The sequence below is a fragment of the Podarcis liolepis genome (genome assembly GCF_965112155.1).
Source record: "Podarcis liolepis genome assembly, chromosome: 9".
NCBI lineage: Eukaryota > Metazoa > Chordata > Lepidosauria > Squamata > Lacertidae > Podarcis > Podarcis liolepis.
This window is the reverse complement of record NC_139564.1, coordinates 49,632,276-49,652,824: the sequence shown is the minus strand read 5'-3', so window position 1 is coordinate 49,652,824 and position 20,549 is coordinate 49,632,276. Positions and strand designations below refer to the sequence as shown.

General features: G+C 39.4%; 1 protein-coding gene and 1 pseudogene across 27 annotated transcripts in view; one reads left to right on the top strand and one right to left on the bottom strand.

The window, feature by feature from the left end:
- The window catches only part of TENM3 (teneurin transmembrane protein 3), a 1,268,022-nt gene that overhangs the window by 628,268 nt on the left and 619,205 nt on the right, over positions 1-20,549 (bottom strand). The gene's annotated exons all lie outside the window — the stretch shown is intronic.
- LOC310686594 (elongation factor 1-gamma-like) lies at positions 3,490-4,203 on the top strand (annotated as a pseudogene). Its single transcript has one exon. The product of its transcript is annotated as an elongation factor 1-gamma-like (transcript).

The following is a 20,549-nucleotide window of genomic DNA, read 5'->3' as shown; positions in this document are numbered from 1 at the left end:
TGCGGAAGAGCTGTAGACTGAATGTGCTAGTCCTGTCCCATACACCCTGGTTTTCTGGGCTGAGCAATCTGAAGGGGGGTTGTAAGTATTTATGGCTGGATGTACTTCCAGTCCTCCACATGGCCAGGAGCCCTCACAGCACCAGGTTCCCAATCACAGACAGAACTGGAAGGTATGCTCAAGCCTTCCACTATCAGAATAACATCTTGGGCTCTTACCCTATTTCTTTTATCATCAATTTTCAAGTAATTGTAGACATAGCAAAAGTGTTCAGCGATAGGGATTGTGTTGGGGTCAATTTCACCACTTGGACCTATGAATGCAATTTACACAAGGAATTGAGACTACAACAGATCCTATGAGTCCACATGTAGACCTTTAAACTTTCCCTAGGAGTGGATAGCTCCCAGTTTCGGGGCTGGATGTGACCACACTGGTGATACACACTGGCATGTAGCTCCTTGGGCTAAGAGTGAATGTGGGCCAAGAGTGAGTTAGCTAAGAGTACATATGACACTTATATGTACTAAAAAACACAAAAAAACCTTAACACTTTTCTGTGTTACATTGAATAGTTACTAGATGTCTGAAGCAGAAAGCTGCAGAGACGAGAGTTGCAGTCCCTATTGAAGGAAAATTTATACTTTGCGTTGGAAATAAGGGCTATATGGTAGCTTACTGAGCTAGAAATGAACTGATTTGTTTCCCAAGCCATACAAGGAGCTTTGAAACAAGGAATATCAGATTTCTACTTGGCAGCAATGGCTGTTACCATATTCTAGGGGTGGCCAACTCCCAAGAGACTGCGATCTACTCACAGAGTTAAAAACTGGCAATGATCTACCCCCTTTTGAGGGGTTCAGGTCAAAGTTGTTGAGTTTCTTCAGGGAGGAAGTAAAATGTTGAGCTTTTTTTTAGGGGAGCCACAGTTGTTCAGCTTCTTTGGAGGGAGCCAATGATCTACCAGTGATCTACCGCAGAAGTCCAGTGATCTACGGGTAGATCACGATCTACCTGTTGGACAAGCCTGCATTCTTTTCAATGCTTTAGAATGGAAAGGCTCAGAAGACGAACTTATAGGTTTTATTGCCCCAAACCCATTCTAAACTGGATACAGTTGGCTTTGGGGATCTTCAGGGATGGTTCAGAATGAGCTTTCCTAGTATCATCTATCCCTCCCTGCCTCCATTTGCACAGGCATTACTTCCATGTATATAGCTTGGATATCTGCATGAAGTTTAATAGAGACGTATGTGTCTAAGATGCCTCTGAATACTAGGGGATCTGTGTTTCACTGTTGAATCTTGGGCATGGAGCTTTTAAGCGTGAAACTGCACCTGGAAAGAGAGGCGCAAACAGTAAGTATGGATAAGCCCTGACACACCCACAGTTTGTTATGAGTAGTTAGCATCCAGCACCTGGTTCCCTATTGCAGTTCCATGTTGTATTAAAATTAATAAATGTGGTCCAGTTCATCCAACCTTTGTGTCTAGCATCCTTATTTCTATGTGAGGTCACAGAAAGGATGTGGCTATTGGGAATCAGTATCCCAGGTAAGTGAGATAGGAAATGGCACACTGCTTTTAGCTCAGTAGCAGTTTATAATCATAATTCTGGATAAGACCAAATGTCCTGGTAAGGAAAGTATCTTAATGTTAGTACATGTCCAGAGTGCTTCAGCTCTCTGGAAATAAAGGCACAAATTAAATGCAGTTTTTCACAACTGATCTAGTCCTGATCTACTCACAATTACCAACAAAGAACAAAACCTTGTTTACAGCTATAGCTTGATTTGTTCATGATAATCATGCACTGATTAATACAGGTGAATACAGAGGGTTATAGTACAGTTTGATAAAGCTCTAAATCTCAAAGACTTAAGAGGGCTTCAGATGGTTTCATCCCAGGAGTGGTCACATTCAAAACAGAGAGTGCTTCTGAATAATTAAGGCCAACTGGGGAGAAAAGTCAACCACAGGAGCAGCCTTTCGGAGCCAAATGGAGTTTCTGTAACCTGAAAGATTTAGTAATCCACAGCCTTGTTGTTCCTTACATAGGCAAACAATGTGGTGGAAACATCCAATGATCCTGGTACACAGCAACCAAATGTTTGGAGATCTATGCTTACTTCCACACTATTTCTTGACTGCAACAAACTGAGTGACACATACCACCACTGGAAACAAAATGGTGCAGGGAAAAACAGAAGGGTAGCTCTCTCTAAAATGTTTTTGTGTACCCAATATCCCTTTCTCTAGCGCCTGTGATTTTCTTTACACACAGACACGGTAGGTGGTTTTTATTTCAACGTGGAAAGGTGTGCCAGTGGTTTGTCATTTTAACTTATATTGAGAGCCTTGTTATCTGCAGCTTCCTGCTAGTAATATTTAGCACAATTCATGTCAGTTGTATCCCTTGATTAAGAGTATGACAAGAATGAGAAACACATCAACCTGCAGAACCGACAGAAAATCTTTGTTCTTCTAAACAAAGATATGAATTTTATAACCATTTAAACTGCTGTCATTCCACAGGGGACAATGTCAAAGTCGGAACCAAGTTACGAATTACACATTAGCAGCAGGTTGCCTTTTCAGCCCTTCCCTTCATGTTTCCCTCTGAACCCACACTCTGAGTTTTGGCTTTGGAAGCAAGCCAGAAAAACAGAGCTAACTTAAACAATAAAATCTCGATGATCTACTGAACTGTAACTGAGATTTGCGACCTGCTTTGAGGCGAATCAAATCCAGCAACAAAACTCCTTACACACGGCTATCAGCAAGTGCCTGGCAGAATGTCAACACAGTGGTACTAAATATTCTAAATGACTCATGCTGGGAACCATTGGACATCATGTGCTGCCATGAAATAATTATAAGAAGTAGATGGATTCATCTCAATGTACTTTTGTCACATGAAAGAAATATGCCTACTAGCCTGATATGTGTCTTGACCACAGAAAATCCTTGTGTGGTACAATAGATATTGTAAATCCTTTCATACAAAAATAAGGAACATTGAGAGATTTGATAAAGCAATGGTTGCCATTCAGAAGTATTTGAATACATGAATGAAACATTTTTGGGGGATGATTACTGCCATTCTCTTCTCATTATATCATTTTACTAGGAATTCTCCTTCTCAGTTTTTTATTGGAGATCACAGTATTCTATTCATTCCTATCTTCCTGAAACTCACTAGTGTAGCCTGACACACCTTTAGGAAACATTGCTTTTAATGACATTTAGAAAGAAATGCCACAGTGTGCTGCACTTTTTCATGCAAGACATTTCCACCCTTGGTACTGTGATGGCTTGCCCTGCTCATACATGATTGACTTGGGGCAGTAATGAACAGTCTGAGCTGAGGCAAAAGTGGAGATGCAGTGGGAGGAACAAAGTGAAGGCATTTGTGCAAACCTCTCTTTATTGCTCAGTGGTGAGCAAACTGGACCTAAAAGTACTTTAAAAGAGCAGGAAGTAGTCCTTTCCTCGCTAAGATGGTGGCGGCTGGGACTCTTTACACCTACCTCGAGAACTGGTGGGCATTCAAAGCCCTCATAGCTGCCCAGTACAGTGGCGCCAAGATCAAGGTCCTCTTCACCCCACCACAATTCCACTTTGGGCAGACCAACAAGAAAGGTTCCAGCCTTTGAAGGGGACGATGGATTCTGTATGTTTGAGAGCAATGCCATTGCACACTACATCAGTAATGAGGAGCTGCGAGGACTCACCAAGGAGGCAGCTGCCCAGGTCATCCAGTGGGTGAGCGTTGTGGACAGCGACATTGTTCCTCCTGCCAGCACGTGGGGTCTTCCCCACACTGCGCATCATGCATTACAACAAACAGACTACAGAGTATGCCAAGGAGGAAGTGAAGTGGATTCTGGCCCTCCTCGGTGCCCATTTGAAGACCAGGACATTCCTGGTGGGGGAATGCATCACACTGGCTGGCATCACAATTGTCTGCATACTTATCTGCCTTTATAAGCAGGTTTTGGAGCCATCCTTCCACCAGCCGTACGAAAACATCAACCGCTGGTTTGCGACCTGCATAAACCACCCTCAGTTCAAGGCTATCTTGGGAGAGGTGAAGCTATGCGAGAAGATGGCACAGTTTGATGCCAAGAAGTTTGCTGAGAACTTGGCACCAACAACGCCAGGTGCATCTCTGGCATCTGGGTCTTCCGTGGGCAGGAGCTAACCTTTCTGCTGAGCCCCGACTGGCAGGTGGATTACGAATCCTACACTTGGCGGAAGCTGGACCTGGAGAGCAAGGAGTGCAAGATGATAGTGAAGGAGTATTTCCTGTGGGAGGGTGAGTTTAAGCACGCTGGCAAAGCCTTCAACCAGGGAAAGATCTTCAAGTGATGCGGCCAGAGAGGTGGCGAGGGGGGCGGGACTGTTCCCAAAACCATGGACCTAAGAAAGGGCGTTGTAGTCTCCAAAGGAGCGGTGAGAGCTCCTGCCACCATTAGAAACAACTCAGCAGGGAGAGATGTCATGACATTCAAAGATGTGAATTTAAAAACCTGAGTGTGCTAGTAAAAAAAAAAAAAAAAGAGCAGGAAGTATCTTCTGACTTGCTCTGGCCTATCAAGGTCACTTCCATAGGTGGTGAGATTTGTCCCATGAATTTCTGTCCTTGGTCTGAACTAGACATCTCAGTCCCTCCTATATATCCCTATGGGAAAATCCTGGCAACTAGCCTTGGGCATAAATTTACATCTTTGCCCTGCTCTTTTGACACTTGAGAGGTATATTTCAGAACCCACCCTATTCTTGTGATTGTAAATTGCTTTGAACAGTTTTTAATATTCTATTTTGAAACTGCTGTTACGTGCCCTGTGACCTTACAGTGAAAGGTGGGTAAGAGATTGAATTAATAATTATAATGATAATAATATTGCTTTATGGTGTCTGAGATGTTAAAGCTGATTCACATAACTAATTGGGTAATTGAAGAGTTGCCATGTTGCACTTAATATCCATCTGATAATCAAATATAAAGCGCTCTCACTGTAATACAATGAGTGGTATCTAAGTCATAGAGTAGGTTCATTTATTTCAATGGGTCTACTCAGAGTATAACTAACATTGGCTACTGTTGAATCACTATCCATGTATCTGGGGGGAAATGCTGAAAATCTGAAATACAACAAACATATCCTATTTCTGAACAAGACACTAATGGCTTCTATAGACTTGACAGCAACATACACAGAGAATGAGAGAAAATATAGTTAGCTGGCTTGTGTACAGGTGAAAATTATGCTGCATATTACATGTGGAAATGTCTTATGGACAACAATTCTGGGATAAACAAAGACAGCTCCTGAATTTATCAGTACTGAAACTACTTTGTATATGATTCTTTGGCAATCAAGACTACCCACATGGTGGCTGGAAATCATTAATCAGGCGACCGAAGCTCAGTGTTTTGTGCTTGTCAGACAACAACCGCTGCTGACTCTAATGAACAAAGAAAGAGGATGCTCACTTTAAAATAAGGATGCACCTGTATGTGATAACTTCAGCTTCAGCATTTTGCTATCCCAGACTCCCCAATTATCCTTTCCATTTGTCACACATTCCTCACCTATCCCACTTTTATATTGTAACTTAATTTGTTTTGGTTGTGCAGACATTGTAACTCCTGATTAGAAAAAGAAAGGCAAAATAATAACTCCGTGGAACAATATTGCCTTACCTGCATGATTAAGAAAAAAATAAATTTTATATGGTTAACTCTATAGAGTCCAGTTCAGTGTCAAGTCTGAGTGCTCTTTCCTCATCCTTCCACTCCTTCCATTACTTGTCATATCCAGCGCAAAGTTCCCAGCTTGAATTAAGCCATAGTTCCCTGTTGTGACTGTTTCTCCCACTGCCACATGTCAAACTTCACCTGACAACAGGGCTAGTGCTACAATGAGACAAAGGAGTAGCAAATTGGTGCCCTCCTTAAGCCCAGATCTCATTATCACTGCTGGGAAAGTAAACTAGGAAAAAGGAGATCACTGTGGGAAGGCTATCCCTTCCGGGAAGAGTTGAAGCTAGTGAACCTGTTGCTAGTAAGGAACTCTGTACCTGGGTCTCTAGAACCAATGCTTGTCTCAGAAGTATTTCCAAGCTATGAAGATGCTCTTTCAAGAGGAGCACAACCATCATCCACCTGTGCCATGTCCTTTTCAGTGTATGCAGTGTTCTAGGAAAAGATTCATGGATTTCACACCTCACAAGTCATCTCTGCAAATTCAGAATGAATACGGGTGTTACTTGGGCCAGGACTCTTTCCTATATAACATTCATGTTAACCTCAAAAAGAAAAAAAACCAACCCTGCTTTACACAGACATTAAGAAATACAGAACTATGGAAATATACAAATAGGGAACGACTAAGAAATTGAAGGAAGGTCATATGTGTGCTTTAAACAAGGAACAAAGTGTTAGATTCCAAGCATAACAAGCCAGTTACAAACACATATCTCATCATAGGCTACTATCCAGTGAGACTTAACATTTTCCAATTTCTAACTTCAACACTTTCATTAAACTAGTGCCAAATACCAGAGAAGTTTAGCGCCCCTCCCTTTTCACCCAGACATAGCAATGGTAACCGTGGAGTCCAGTTTGAGAGGGCTGGCAGGAAGCACAGTGAGCAGAAAAATGGATAGTGCAAAGGGTAGATACCCTGCAGCTGTGTACCTCACCTCTATACATGGTTTTGCTTGTCTATCCCATGGCAACTCATTTGTCTGAGTGTGGCATGAAAAAAGCTGTTGACAACTGTTGTGAAATGGCCTATCCAAGGCACAGATCAGGGTACAGAGCACAAAGGAAGCAAATTACCACTCAGTAGGCAGGTTCCCGCACATAACCTGGCTGCTGGCCAAGTCTCCTTTTATTAGTATAAGGGTCAGGTTTATTTCAGATGTACAGTGAGGCATCTAGTAGGGGAAAAAATAGCCTTTAAGATGTGGGCTGCTGGCTCAAGCAGAAAGGGAAACAATGCAGGTGCCATAAACTCATAAACTTTTTTATTTTGGACAATGAACAATACAGATAGGAATAAGAAGAATAAGGGATACTGGTATAAATGTTAAGGAAGTACATTAATGAATACTTAAGATACATCAATATAAATCTACAAGGAAATTATTTCACAAATTGTAAGGAAAAGCCTTGGAAATCTCAGAATCAAGTAGAAGGGAAGCATGGTGTACTGACTAGAATGTTAGACTAAGATTAGAAAGACATATATAGTGGTACCTCCGGTTACGAACTTAATTGTTCCAGAGGTTCTTTCTTAACCTGAAACCGTTCTTAACATGAGGCGCGCTTTCGCTAATGGGGCCTCCCACTACCACTGCGCCGCCGGTGCGTGACATCCGCTCACATCCTGGAGCAAAGTTTGCTACCAGAAGCATCTACTTCCGGGTTAGCGGAGCTCGTTGCCCAAACCGTTTGTAAGGAGGACGGTATGTAACCCGAGGTTCCACTGTGTTGGAATTTCCACTCAGCCAGGAAGCTCACTGGAGGACCTTAGACAAGTCTATCTGAACAGGCTACCTCATAGAGTTGTTGTGAATATGAAATAGAGGTAACTATATATATGCCAACTTGATCACCTCAGAAGAAGGAAAGAAGTAAGACACTCAAAGACTAATAAATGTATCATTTTCAAGTAGTAAATAAATAATAAGGGTCAGTTGGTTTGGTACTGTTCATCATCTACACTCAAATGACCTAGATGAAATAGATTCACAAAATTTGCAAATGATACAAAGCTGAAAGTAATTACTAACAACTTTGAAAATAGCCTAGAAATCCAACAAGATCCTGACAGATTTGAAAACCGAGTTGGGAACTTCAAATATAAGAAGGACAAATGTCTAATCTACATTTACATTTAGAAGTACAGCTTCAAACAGGTGGAAAAGCAATATAAAATATTTATATAAATAAGCAGAATCTAACAAGACGTAAAGAGGGACTTAATGCATGACTTGTTTTATTTCATTCAGAAGCCATAAGAAAATACAACTTGGAGAACTGCCCAGGACTAAGGTATTAAATCACTCTGAATTAAGACAAGTATTTAACTATATCCATTGGAATGATTGAAAGAAGAAGAAACTGCTTTGAAGAATGCATTTCTTTCAAGTCAGTATTTGGGACTGTTCTGGGTGTAATGTATTCTCCTTAAATAATTTAAAGATTATTGTCACTTAATGGCAGGGGAGGTCCCTCTTATGGGCAAAGTGGGGCATAACCCTGCCAGGTTTCTGACCCCCCCACAATCCAAATCTCCAAAGCCAAGGCTTAGTCTTTTTCTCCAGCCTCTTTCTTTCCCAGAAAGTAAAACAGGGAAAGCCCTTTGTTTTTATTGTAAAACTATGCAAAAGTCTCATTATACCTGTTAACTATGGATCTAAGGTAGGACCTGGCCCAATGGTTTTAATTTACAAGAAAGGAGATTCCAACTAAACATCAGAAAGAACTTTCTGACGGCAAGAGCTGTTTGGCAATGGAATGAACTCCCCTGAAAGGTGGTGGACTCTCCTTCATTGGAGGGTTTTAAGCAGATGTGGGATAGTCATCTGTCATGGATACTTTAGTTGAGATTCTTGCATTGCAGGGGTTTGGACTAGATGATCCTTGGGACCCTTCCAACTCTACAATTTAATAAATCTGTCATCACCCAAACTGAAGAACTGACCCAGGAATGTATAGGCAATGATGGAAGTTGCAATGGGTACTCCCAGAATCCTAGCAGAGTTCCTACCAGTGACCAGGGCTCAGATTACTGGCTCCAGAATTCCCAGGCCTTTGCCACTCCAGCAGACTCTGGGAGAACCTGTCTCCACTACAGTGGTACCTTGGTTCTCGAATGGCTTAGTTGTCTAACAAATCAGCTCCCGAATGCTGCAAACCCAGAAGTAAGTGTTCCAACCCCCATCCCCAATAAATTCTTCTTCATAAAACTCCAGGAAATGTTGTCAAAGGCTTTCTCTGCGTCCACAAATATAAAAACTGCTTTGGTATTAATCTTCACTTGTAGTTTTTCTAAAATGTTAATTATATTCCTTGTATTGTCAGACAAATGTCTGCCCGGGAGAAAGCCCGCTTGGTCTTTATGGATTTCTTCTGCTAACACCTTTTTTAATCTTTTAGCCAAAATGTCTGCAAAAAATTTATAATCCACATTAAGCAATGATATGGGGCGGTAGTTCTTGAGCTGTGTCTTTTCAGTCTCTGTTTTCGGTATAAGTGTGATGTAAGCTTCCTTCCACGACTCTGGTGCCCTTTTCCCTTCCAATATTTCGTTACAGACTTCCTTTAAAGGTTGTATTAACCATTCTTTCAGAGATCTATAATATCTTGAAGTCAGTCCATCCGGTCCTGGAAATTTACCCAATTGCATGTTCTGAATGGCCCCTTCTACTTCCTGTTCCGTTATTTTGTAATTCAACATTAACTTGTTTTCTTGGGAATTTTTTTGTAGTCCATTCCTTTTCAAAAAATTTATCAATGTCCATTTCTTTCTGCTTCTCCTGTGTATAAAATTGTTTAAAATACCTCTGGAAGCACTTTCTAATTTCCACTGGATTCTGTATATTCTTTCCTTCCACTTCCAAATTCGTAATGGTATTAAGTTTTTGTCTTTTTTTCATTTGCCAAGCCAACAGTTTCCCGCACTTATTTGCCAATTCAAATGTCTTTTGTCTCATCTGTTTAATCTTCCATTCTATTTCCTGATTCATCATTTTCATATATTGTACTTGATATAACTTTATCTCTTTCAAAATCTCCTGCGACTTTGCTTTCACTCTCAATTTCTTCTCTCCTTTATTTTTTCCAGGATTTTGTCTTTTTTCTCATTTTGAATTCTCTTCTTAATTGCATTCTGTTGTATCAAAAATCCTCTCATGACTGCTTTTCTTGCATCCCAGATTACTCTTTTTTCCACAGTAGTGTTCATATTTATCTCAAAATAGTCTATCGAAGTTTTTTTGCGCCTTCTTAGTAAATTCTTCATTCCTAAACAAGGTATCATTCATCCTCTATCTAAAGGAACCAATTGGCGTCAATTTCATTTCCATCTTCACGGCATTATGATCGGAGCAGGTCTTAGGACAGATTTCCACTTTGCTAGTCTTCGGAGCCAGTCCTCTGGTTACCCAGATTTGGTCAATTCTTGTCCATGTCATTTTAGCCTCAGAAAAGAAGGTTCCCTCTCTTCCCAGAGGGTTCTTAGTTCTCCAGATATCAACTAAGTCCATATTTTCAGTCATATCAAAGAAAGTTTTTGGTAATCTTCCATCCTTGGTAACTATCTGTCTTTGTGCCTTATCCATATTTGTAGACACTACACCATTCATGTCTCCCATCAAAATCATATTGTAATCCATATAATCCATCAGAGTCTCATGTAACTTCTTTAAAAATTCCAATTTTCTTTCATTTGGTGCGTAGATGCCTATTATCAGGAATTTTTCTCCTTGCGTTTGAATTTCAATTGCAACAAATCTTCCTTGATCATCTTTAAATATAAATTTTGGTGATAGGCTCTCCTTTGCATAGAGGACCACTCCTCTTTTTTTTACTTTATCCGATGAGATAAATTCTTGGCCTAATCTTTTATTGTTCACTAACTTCCTGTGTAACCTTGTCACATGTGTTTCTTGTAAACAAATCAAGTCCAAATGCTCTTTTTTCAATATATGAAATACTCTCCGCCTTTTTTCAGGAGAGTTCAGTCGATTCACATTCCAACTCAAGGCCTGCAGCGCCATCATGTACCCCCCCAACTGCCCCCAAAGCTTGCTCCTCTGCTGTTGGTGGTGGTGTTGGCACGTTCACTGGGGGGTCCAATCCAAAAGATAATGTTGATATGTCCAACGTTCCCCTGTTTGGTGATCTTCTCTCCAATGCTCTGATCCTCTATCTGGTGATCTTCTGTCCAATACTGCTGGCTCTTTTCCAATTCCCTTCTGCAGATCTTCTTCGTATTTAAACAGAAACTTTATTTTATCTTCTACTGATCTTATTTTTATTTTCCTTCCTTTAAAGCTGAAGGATAGGCCTTGAGGAAATTCCCACCTGAAGATGATTTTGTTCCTTCTCAGCAGGGCAACCAAATCTCCAAAGTTGGACCTAAGGTCCAGAAGATGTTTTGGGATATCTTTAAATATTTCCACTCTTGACTGATGTATTACCAAAGTCTTCTCATAATGCCAGCCCAAAATTTTATCTCTCTCTTCTTTAGATCGGAGGGTAATCAAACAGTCTCTTATTCTATTCTTCTCCTTCTTCCCTCCTCTTCCAAGTCTAAAGGCCCTCACAATTCTGAACTCCTCTTTTCCCAAAAGTCTGCAAATTCCTCCGTGAGATAGTCTATCAAGCAGTCTTTTCCCAGTTCAGGTACAGCTCTAATCCTCAAGCTTGTCTGTTTTTTCTTGAGCTCAATCATAGAAAGCGCCAACTTATGGTCCTCAAGTTGCTTCTGTAGATCTGGGACTCTCTCTGTTTCCAGCTGAGTTACCTTCGCTTCCACAGCAACAACCTTTTCCTTAACTTCCTCTGCGATCTGTCGAGTTGAATTAGACTCCTGAATCAATTTCTCAATATCTCATTTTGGGGTTTTTTTTTATCTGCTGACAACAGATGCTTTGTTTCAACCCCTTCCGCAAAATTTCAAAATGCTTTTGCAAGTATTCAGAGCGCAATCCTGCATATATTATGGAACAATCCCCATGAAATTCAATGGGGTTTATTTCTGAGTAATGTATTTCTGAGGTTTTTTTGGCATGAACCTACAATTGTGAAAGCAAGGGTCCCTTCTGAACCAAGGTAAGATACTTAAATGCTAAGTGTTAACAAAATTGCGACGTTTACGATTCCACTGTGTCTTTGCAGAGGAGGATAGGGACAGAACTGGAACATGCAGGGCCACATCTGTTTCTCCCAGCAGAGTAGCAACTGTAGCAGCAGGAACCCCTTTGGAACAAGGGAAATACACTTTAGGTGCTAAATACTTCTACAACTGTATCCCTTAAGTACCGACTGTTACTTTTTCAAGGGAAAAGGATGGAGACCTCCTTGCAGCCACACCAAGTCTAGGGTCCACCAGCCTCTACTGCTTAATGAAAGACAATGGATCTGGAATCAAAGGTTTCATTGATATTGTTAGGCTCTCTAAGTTATGCCTATTCTATTTGTTGTTGTTAATTTTATTTTATTGAAATATTTTTACGAACATTTGTTGAGCTTTAACTGGACTATTTCAACAAAGTATGCAAAGAGAAAAAGAACAAATAAAAAGTTGCCTTTTATTCTAAAGAAAAAAGAAAATGTAGATGAAAGATACATAACCAATGCAATTATTTTGCTTAGAAACCCAAACCATACCTCTGTAGTAAGTGTAGATTTCCCCAAGGTGTTAATATCTCTTATTGTTTCATTCTGTTTGTTAATTGTTCTTTTAGGAGCCATTAAATTGTAGTTGTTAAGAGTACCAACTGTTCATTAACCAAAGAAACGCTCTGGACTTATTCCTAGTTGAAAATATGTATAATGCTGCCAAGTCTGAATGTTTTCGCTAAAATCAATGCAACATAAATTTCTATATTATTTTCTGGCCAATTGTATTTTTAGAGGCTTACAGCACAGTGGATCACAGAAACTGCATTTCCAGAACTTTGTGTGAAACATGAGTTTTCATCAAATCTATACCCTGCACCTTCATTCTTACTGAACTTTGCATAGTGCTGTATCCTGTTTCCACTGGCTTATTAGTACTACATGTGCTGCATCTAGCACATGGACATTCATGAATAGCTCAATCTTAAGGCACAGGATCAGATAAACAAATAAAAGCTTTCCTGTAGCTCCATTGTTCCTTGCCTTCAGTACCTTCACAGAGTACTGTTTCTTAAATTTACCCCTGTTTGGATGAACTTGTGTACTGCCCACCATGTTCCACCCAAGAGCATTAATTTCATGCAACTTCTAAACACTTCTAATATTTCATGACGCAAGACTCTAATTCACTGAAGCTAGCTTCCTGTTAGTGTTTCCAACATACACATCAAGCCTTCTGAAGAATGGTTGAGGGAGTTGAGTATGTTTAGCCTGGAAAAGAGAAGACCAATAGGAGATATGATAGCCATCTTCAAATATCTAAAGGTCTGTCACATGGAAGATGGAGCAAGCTTGCTTTCTCCTATTTCAGAGTGTAGGCTTCAGGTTACAAGAAAAGGGACTCTGACTAAACATCAGGAAGAACTTATTGATGGTAAGAGCTGTTTGACAGAAGAATGAGCTACTCGGGAGGTGGTGGACTCTCCTTCACTTAAGGTTTTTTAAAGCAGAGGTTGGATGGTCATCTGTCCTGGATGATTTAGTTGAGATTCCTGCATTGCACCTTGGGGTCCCTTCCAACCCCGAAATTCTGATTCTATTACACCCTTTTTGTTTGTCTGCAGATGCAGCAAAACTACAACCAAGCCCAGACTCTGCCACTGATAGAAATATAACGTTGGATCTTTATCCTCAGCTTTCTATGCCAAACAACAACTTTTTCAAGACTGATATATAAGGTAGCTGTTCTGAAATCACAATAATCCATTTTGATTTTTCTCATACACACTGTTAAAATGATTTACTAATAAAATGGTTATTTACTGAAGTGTGCCTTGGCATCTTTTAAGTGGTAAGAACATTGATATGTGAATTTGAACAGTTTGGTATCAATGGGTTACTAACATTTTATGGTTCTTTACAGGAATGTAACTCAATGAACTATCTATATTTTTCATAGCCTAATTTGAAAGAGCGTGCAAAAAAGAACTATGCAATCATTACACAGTAATAGTTGAAATTCCTCTTCTCTAAACAATATATACCAACATTATAACAAATATTTTATTTTCTCTTTTAAGGACATGTCAGAATCAATAGGGTTTCTTTGGGGAGGGGGTGGATTTACAAGCTCAATTCTTTTTGATCAGATAGATAAAAGGAAAACAGGTTATCAGTCTTTAAATCTTTTAAGCTATTGAAACAGAGCATGCATAGTTTTTACAGTTGGAGAAGACTGAATCTTCTCAATTTGGCACCTCAGTTCTGAATCAGAGACTACCACAGCTCTGAGTAATGTCTGGGGATCATATAGCTGTGATCACTGTTGCAAATTAGCAATGTGACCAGAAAATATGTATTCTGAGGTCAAGGCTACTTCTTTTCATGTAGCTTTCACACTATTTCCTTCTCTGGCTTCTGTAACAAACTATCTGGAACAGATTAAGTAGGGACACCCACTAGTTTTGATCACTTGGCATCAAAACTTACAGCTGTTTCTCACATAAATTAATATTTATCTTCAAGGAATTCCCCTCTGGTTAAAAACTGGCCTTTTGTCATAAAGTTTTGAATACGAAGGAATATTGCACTGTTTCCCCAATGGTTATGAAATGTATATTTAACTCAGGTAATGTCTGTCAATCCAAACAAAAAGAGAGATCTACAGTTTGCAAATCATTCATATTGTAATAGAAAAAAATAAGTAAAAACCACATTCTAAATTCCACTTGGCTTCACTTGTAAAGATACTTCACTGACGTCTGTTCCACTGAAGTGAAAGATGCTTGCATCTGCCAAGAACTTGGAGCAGTGGGCTGCCCCTTGCCAATATTATGCATCAAAAAAGTTCATTCTGACATGGTTGATTGCTATTTTAAAATAAATCAGTTCAACTATTCAGTTACTAGCTAGTGATCTACTCTTGGGGGCAAAGAGCCCCAAAGCCTGGCATAATTGGGTCCATTCCAAGATTCTGACTAATCCTATTTAACTGCAACACGTGAGTTAAGAGGTGTTCCCACTCCCCTGTACAGTGGTACCTCTACTTACGGACGCAATCCATTCCGGGGCGCCATTCACACCCTGAAAAGTCCGTAAGTAGAGCGCCACCTCTGTGCGTGCGCGTGACGCAATAGAGTGCTCCTGTACATGCATGAAGAACGCTTCTGCACGTGCGGCGAAACACGGAAGTATACACTTCCGGGTTTGCCACGTTCGCAACCTGAAAATCCACAACATGAACCTAATGCAACTAGAGATATGACTGTACAACTAGTGTTACTCAGGATACTTTCATGCTATTTAGGATGGCATGTTATGGAGGAACAGTGGTAAGCTTCTCAATTAAATTACCATTATTTGTTAGAGCAGGCATAGGCAAACGCGGCCCTCCATATGTTTTGGGACTACAACTCCCATCATCCCTGACCACTGGTCCTGTTAGCTAGGGATGATGGGAGTTGTAGTCCCAAAACATCTGGAGGGCCGAGTTTGCCTATGCCTGTGTTAGAGAAATCAGAGTCATTCAATAGACTAGACCCTAAACAAGTGATGAACATAGCTTATGCTGGCCTCTACTAACAGGGCAGGGGAGCTTTACACCATGGGTTGACAAAGGCACCACAAAGTGAATACCTGGCATAGAAGGAATCTGCTATATGATTGCTAGCTTTTGATCCACCTAATGAAAAAAAAAGGCATATAACTGATCTTTTATTACAGGTAATCTGAGCTCAACACCATTTCCTAGGGAAAATCTACAGCAATAAGCAAAACAAATAAGCTAAAGGAATTAAGTTAGTGTCATGTATGTTTAAATAAATAAATAATACATATAAAATACAAACCACATAAATCAGAACTTCTAACACTGCAATTGTGCTGAACCTGGACCAAAGAATACCGATGGTGGCTAGGTCATCCCTACACCATACATTTATGGCACTCTTAAAACATTTGAACAGTCATGGAGAACTGGGAATTATAGTTTGTAAAAGGTCCTGGAAATTATAGCTTTTTGAGGTCAGCACCCTTCACAAACTACAGTTTCCAGGATTCTTCAGTGGAAGTAATAACTCCTGAAAGTGGTGTAAGAGTGCTTCAGATATGTGGTGCAAATAGTATTAGACTGGTGTAGCTATAGCAGTAGTAAAAAGTCTGATTTAACGTGCAGCAACCACATTAATCTAAGCACACATTTGAATAAAACAACTATATTATGACTATTACTATTTTATTGTGTCTTAATTATATGGTGCTTCCTATATCAACCATATTTTACAAAACATAAGGTTTTCTCAGTTTAAAACTGAAAATCAAATTGTGCAATTCTCTTTCTCAAAATTCTTCACAATAAAATCTAATTAGAGAACAAGTTGCCATTACAACTGTACTGTTAAAAAAGACACTGAAAGAACTTAGGCTGCAATTTCTATACCCACTTTCCTTGGAGTAGGCCAACGTGTCCCCTCAGTGGGACATACTGAGTGCATATTTATAGGATTGTGAGGTCACTACTTCTTTTCAAAATGAAACACTAGAGAATTTCACAATGTTTCTGAAAGTTGGTGATTTTGACCCTGGAATTCCAAAGAAGAGGGGGGTAAGTCTTGGCTAACTAACATAATATGACCACCAACATGTTACCTCTCAGAATCTGCAAGGCTTAGTATCTTGGGACTTTTGGAATGCTCTGAATCAGTTAAAAATTCATGCTCTGAAGGAGATGGAGTTTTGGTCACAAGACCCATGGGGTTACCACCATGCCCATGATAACCGGGTGTGAACACACAAGCTTATATTCTGTGAGAACATGATCTGTGTGAACAGCACCATCTGGTGAGAGAACAATACTAATACACAAAATGAATTTTCATTAGTACTGTGATCATTTCCATCTGATTCAAGTTTTGTACCAAATCAATGCAATAATAATACTGAGAACTTTAAATAAAGGAGCAGTTGAAAAATTGATAAAATAACCTCTTTGCTAATACTGTTCTTTAATCCATAAGCCATTACTACACCAAACACCAAAGAGGATTCACAGAGAACACTGGAATCTAGTCTTTAATAATGCCATCACAGATAGTCTCTTTTTTCTTCTAAGCAACTGTTCAAACTACAAATGTAGGATCTTTTTACATTGCATAAAACTTAAGTAAAAACATGCATCAACAACCTTCAAAACAAGTGAAATATTGACCAAATTGCGAAGCTACTCAAACATTAACAAGCCCTGTGTTGTGTGTACCAATTTGACATGCTCTCAGCATTACTTTGTATAATTCAGCTACAAATGCTAAATGTTATCACCAATACATTTTTCTGTGCTGAAGAATAAAAGGCTTAGTGATTTATTTTACAGCTTGTAATGAATTAGCATGCAGGAGAGTAAATAATGCAAGCTGAAAAGTTAGTAACTGGCGATGACATTAATGACACTTCTGCATGTTCTGGCTCATTTCAACTGCTTTTCTTAAATTAGCAAAATAGTTTTAGAGGCAGGCAAAGGTTATGAGAAAAAATATAGTTATTATTTAAGGCTTGTGCATCCATTTTTACCACATCAGTAAGGTGCTTTCTTCAGATGGAACTGGGCATTTTACATGTATGTCCAGATGCAAGTAGGACAGAACTCCTTTCCCGTTCTTTGTTGGAATAAGTAGTTCTGCTAAAGTAAACATTTTATCCTTGCTATTAAAATTAAAGGAGGTCTGTTCTCTCTGTTTGGTCATCCTATCAATCCTCCCACTGTACAGGTATTTTTTTAAAAAAAATCACATTAATTACATGAAAGCAATCAATGCAACTAAAATAATAATTAAATAGCCACTACAGAACCCTTTCCCCAAGCAGGAGTTTGTTTATTAAAATACAGTGGTACCTCGGGTTACAGACGCTTCAGGTTACAGACTCTGCTAACCCAGAAATATTACCTCGGGTTAAGAACTTTGCTTCAGGATCAGAACAGAAATCGTGCAGCGGCGGCACAGCGGCAGCAGGAGGCCCCATTAGCTAAAGTGGGACCTCAGGTTAAGAACAGTTTTAGGTTAAGAACAGACCTCCAGAACGAATTAAGTTCTTAACCCGAGGTACCACTGTATTTATATACTGTCTGTTATACAGGCATTTCAAAGCTGTGTACAACAATTTCAAAATACAGTACAAATGCAAAAAAAAATCCATGTTAACCCAGTAAAACAAACCCCACAAAACCCCAGTAAAACAATGATCAGGCAGACAGTTAAACATATGCTTAAAATCCCCAAACAGCTTGCATCAGTAGCCAGCAAAATACAGTATAAACAAGTAATATTTCAATCTGCGCTAGAATTTCATTACTGGTGTGCATACCTCATTTTTAGAGAGAGACCATTGATTGGTGACCCCTGGTGCAGGGGCAACAATGTTCACAGCACTTTCCCATTATGGGATGGCTCACTCTACTTACCCCTGGGGCAGGGTTTATGCAGGATAGGTAGGCATAAGAAGAAACAGTAATATCTTACAGCAAATTGCTTTGAGCTACATAAATATTGTAAAGAAATGAAAATTCTGGAAATTCTGAATATTCTGATGAATGTCCCTGTCATCCTGGGAAATATTTAGTCCTACTTGCATGACCTCTTTAGTAAGGTTTCTGCTTTCAGCAACTCACTTATTCCTGCCTTGCCAGTTCTGAACCTTATTTAGAGAGTGCATGAAGCTATCAGCCTGGAACTAAAATTCACTAGTTTTCTTAAGACTTTACAGATAGCCTTATTAAGATTTTACCAGTCAATTTTTATATTAGCAGAGCCAACATAAATAATGAGCTTTCTAATGAAATAATGAGCCTCCTTACCATCATTTATTTAAGCCCTCTCTTACATGTGGATATGAAAGAATGCTTGAATTAACTGTGCTCCTCTTCCTGCACCCAACAAATGGTTGGTTTGTGGGGAGAAGCAATGATTTTGTTCTCAATTTTTTCTACCAGAATAAAAATCCCTCGTAAAGCAGACATCTTTTCACAAGATCAACAATGCCGGTATTCAGCTATTGCCAATGAACCTTTTCCTTTTCCTTTTTTTTATTTTAGAGGAACTAAAGATTACCATTCACTGGGACAGATTCTACCCTGTAACACTAAATAAGGTAGCACTGCTCTGGTCTTTTTTAATTATTAAAGGTCTTTTAAGTTAAACTGAAAAGACTACACAGGTATTCAGTGAAGATAGCTACAAGATGGAAAGGTACAAAAATCAAAGACTTGCCTGCAGGCACCAAGGGCCCTTGTTACACCGGCTCTTTTTTCTCTCACAATTAGAATACTTGCCTGAGCTTGATAAGATTTCAGTGCATTTGGCATTTATTTTTATTTCATATTTATATCCCGTGACGGGGCGTCACTATTCAAGTGGAATGCACACGGCTAATTTGCTGACATCCTAACAGGAACACATTGCTTGATGTCCCTTGTGATAAACTGTAATGCATTAGAATTCTTCACCTTGTATGAGGTTATAATTGTTACAATGAGAAAGGACATTGCTCATATTGTTATATGAGCAGAGGAGTTTACTCCTCTGGAGCGTGCTCTGAGGGAGATAGGATTTTTCAAGTGGAGACGGGAGAGAAGTGCAGAAGTTAAAGGAACTGGAGAATTTATTTTATTAAAATACAAATGCAGGACTATGACCTTCTGTGGAACACTATTCCAGCGTGTAATAAAATAGGCTTATTTTTATGCCACATGCAGCACTTACCTGCTAAAGAATATTCAGTATTGTCCTATTCCTGATATAATTATAGGAAACTTCTTTTTTAAAAAAAAAAAAGGCAAAAGAACTATATAGCATTTTAAGGGCCAAATGATACATTTCTGGGTTATAGTGTCTTTCCTTGCGGCAACTCTTTGTATCTTGTGCAACCTGGTGCACACCATTGTTATAAATATCTTAGTGGCGTAAGAAACCCACCCCCGCACTCATAACTTCAGTGGAAGGAAACATTGTCAACAATCTTGTCTATGTCAAAGCAGAGGGACAAATTCTGCTGCTTCTTAAATTTGGCCAACAGTTTTTATACTTTTAAGACTAGTATGTGCAGCATGTGCTGCACACCCTCACCATACTGCAGTTGCCACTGGCACAAGGTATGAAGGACCCACAACCTCCATTTTGTAGGTACTACTCTGGAGGGCTTCTACTGCAATTTTGATTGTGGTCCCCAAACCAGAAACTTCAAAATGTCCTATACAGAGGCACTTCAGAATTATAGAGTACTGTAGTAATCTCAGATGTCTACACTTTTTTTTTTAAATGATGTGAAACATTAATACATGGAGTCACTAAGGAGCCTGCCAGATATGAAGGATGAAAGCGTGGTTGCCAACTGCCAGCAAATTTTACTTACAGGGAGAAAGTGTGTGTGTGTGTGTGTGTGTGTGTGTGTGTGTGTGTGTTTAAAAGAGCTGCTATCTATGAAATAAGTAAATTGAGCTGACTGTCAGCACAAAATGTAGTCTTAACCTGCCATCTGTGATAATTGCTAGAGGTGATTTTATCTGACCTTTGAAACAAATTGCCCACACAAAATTGAACATGCAAATGTATGTAAGAAAAACTAACAATGAAACTATACCTGGCATAATATATTTAAAAAAATAAAAATTGTCCAGTAGCACCTTAGAGACCAACTAA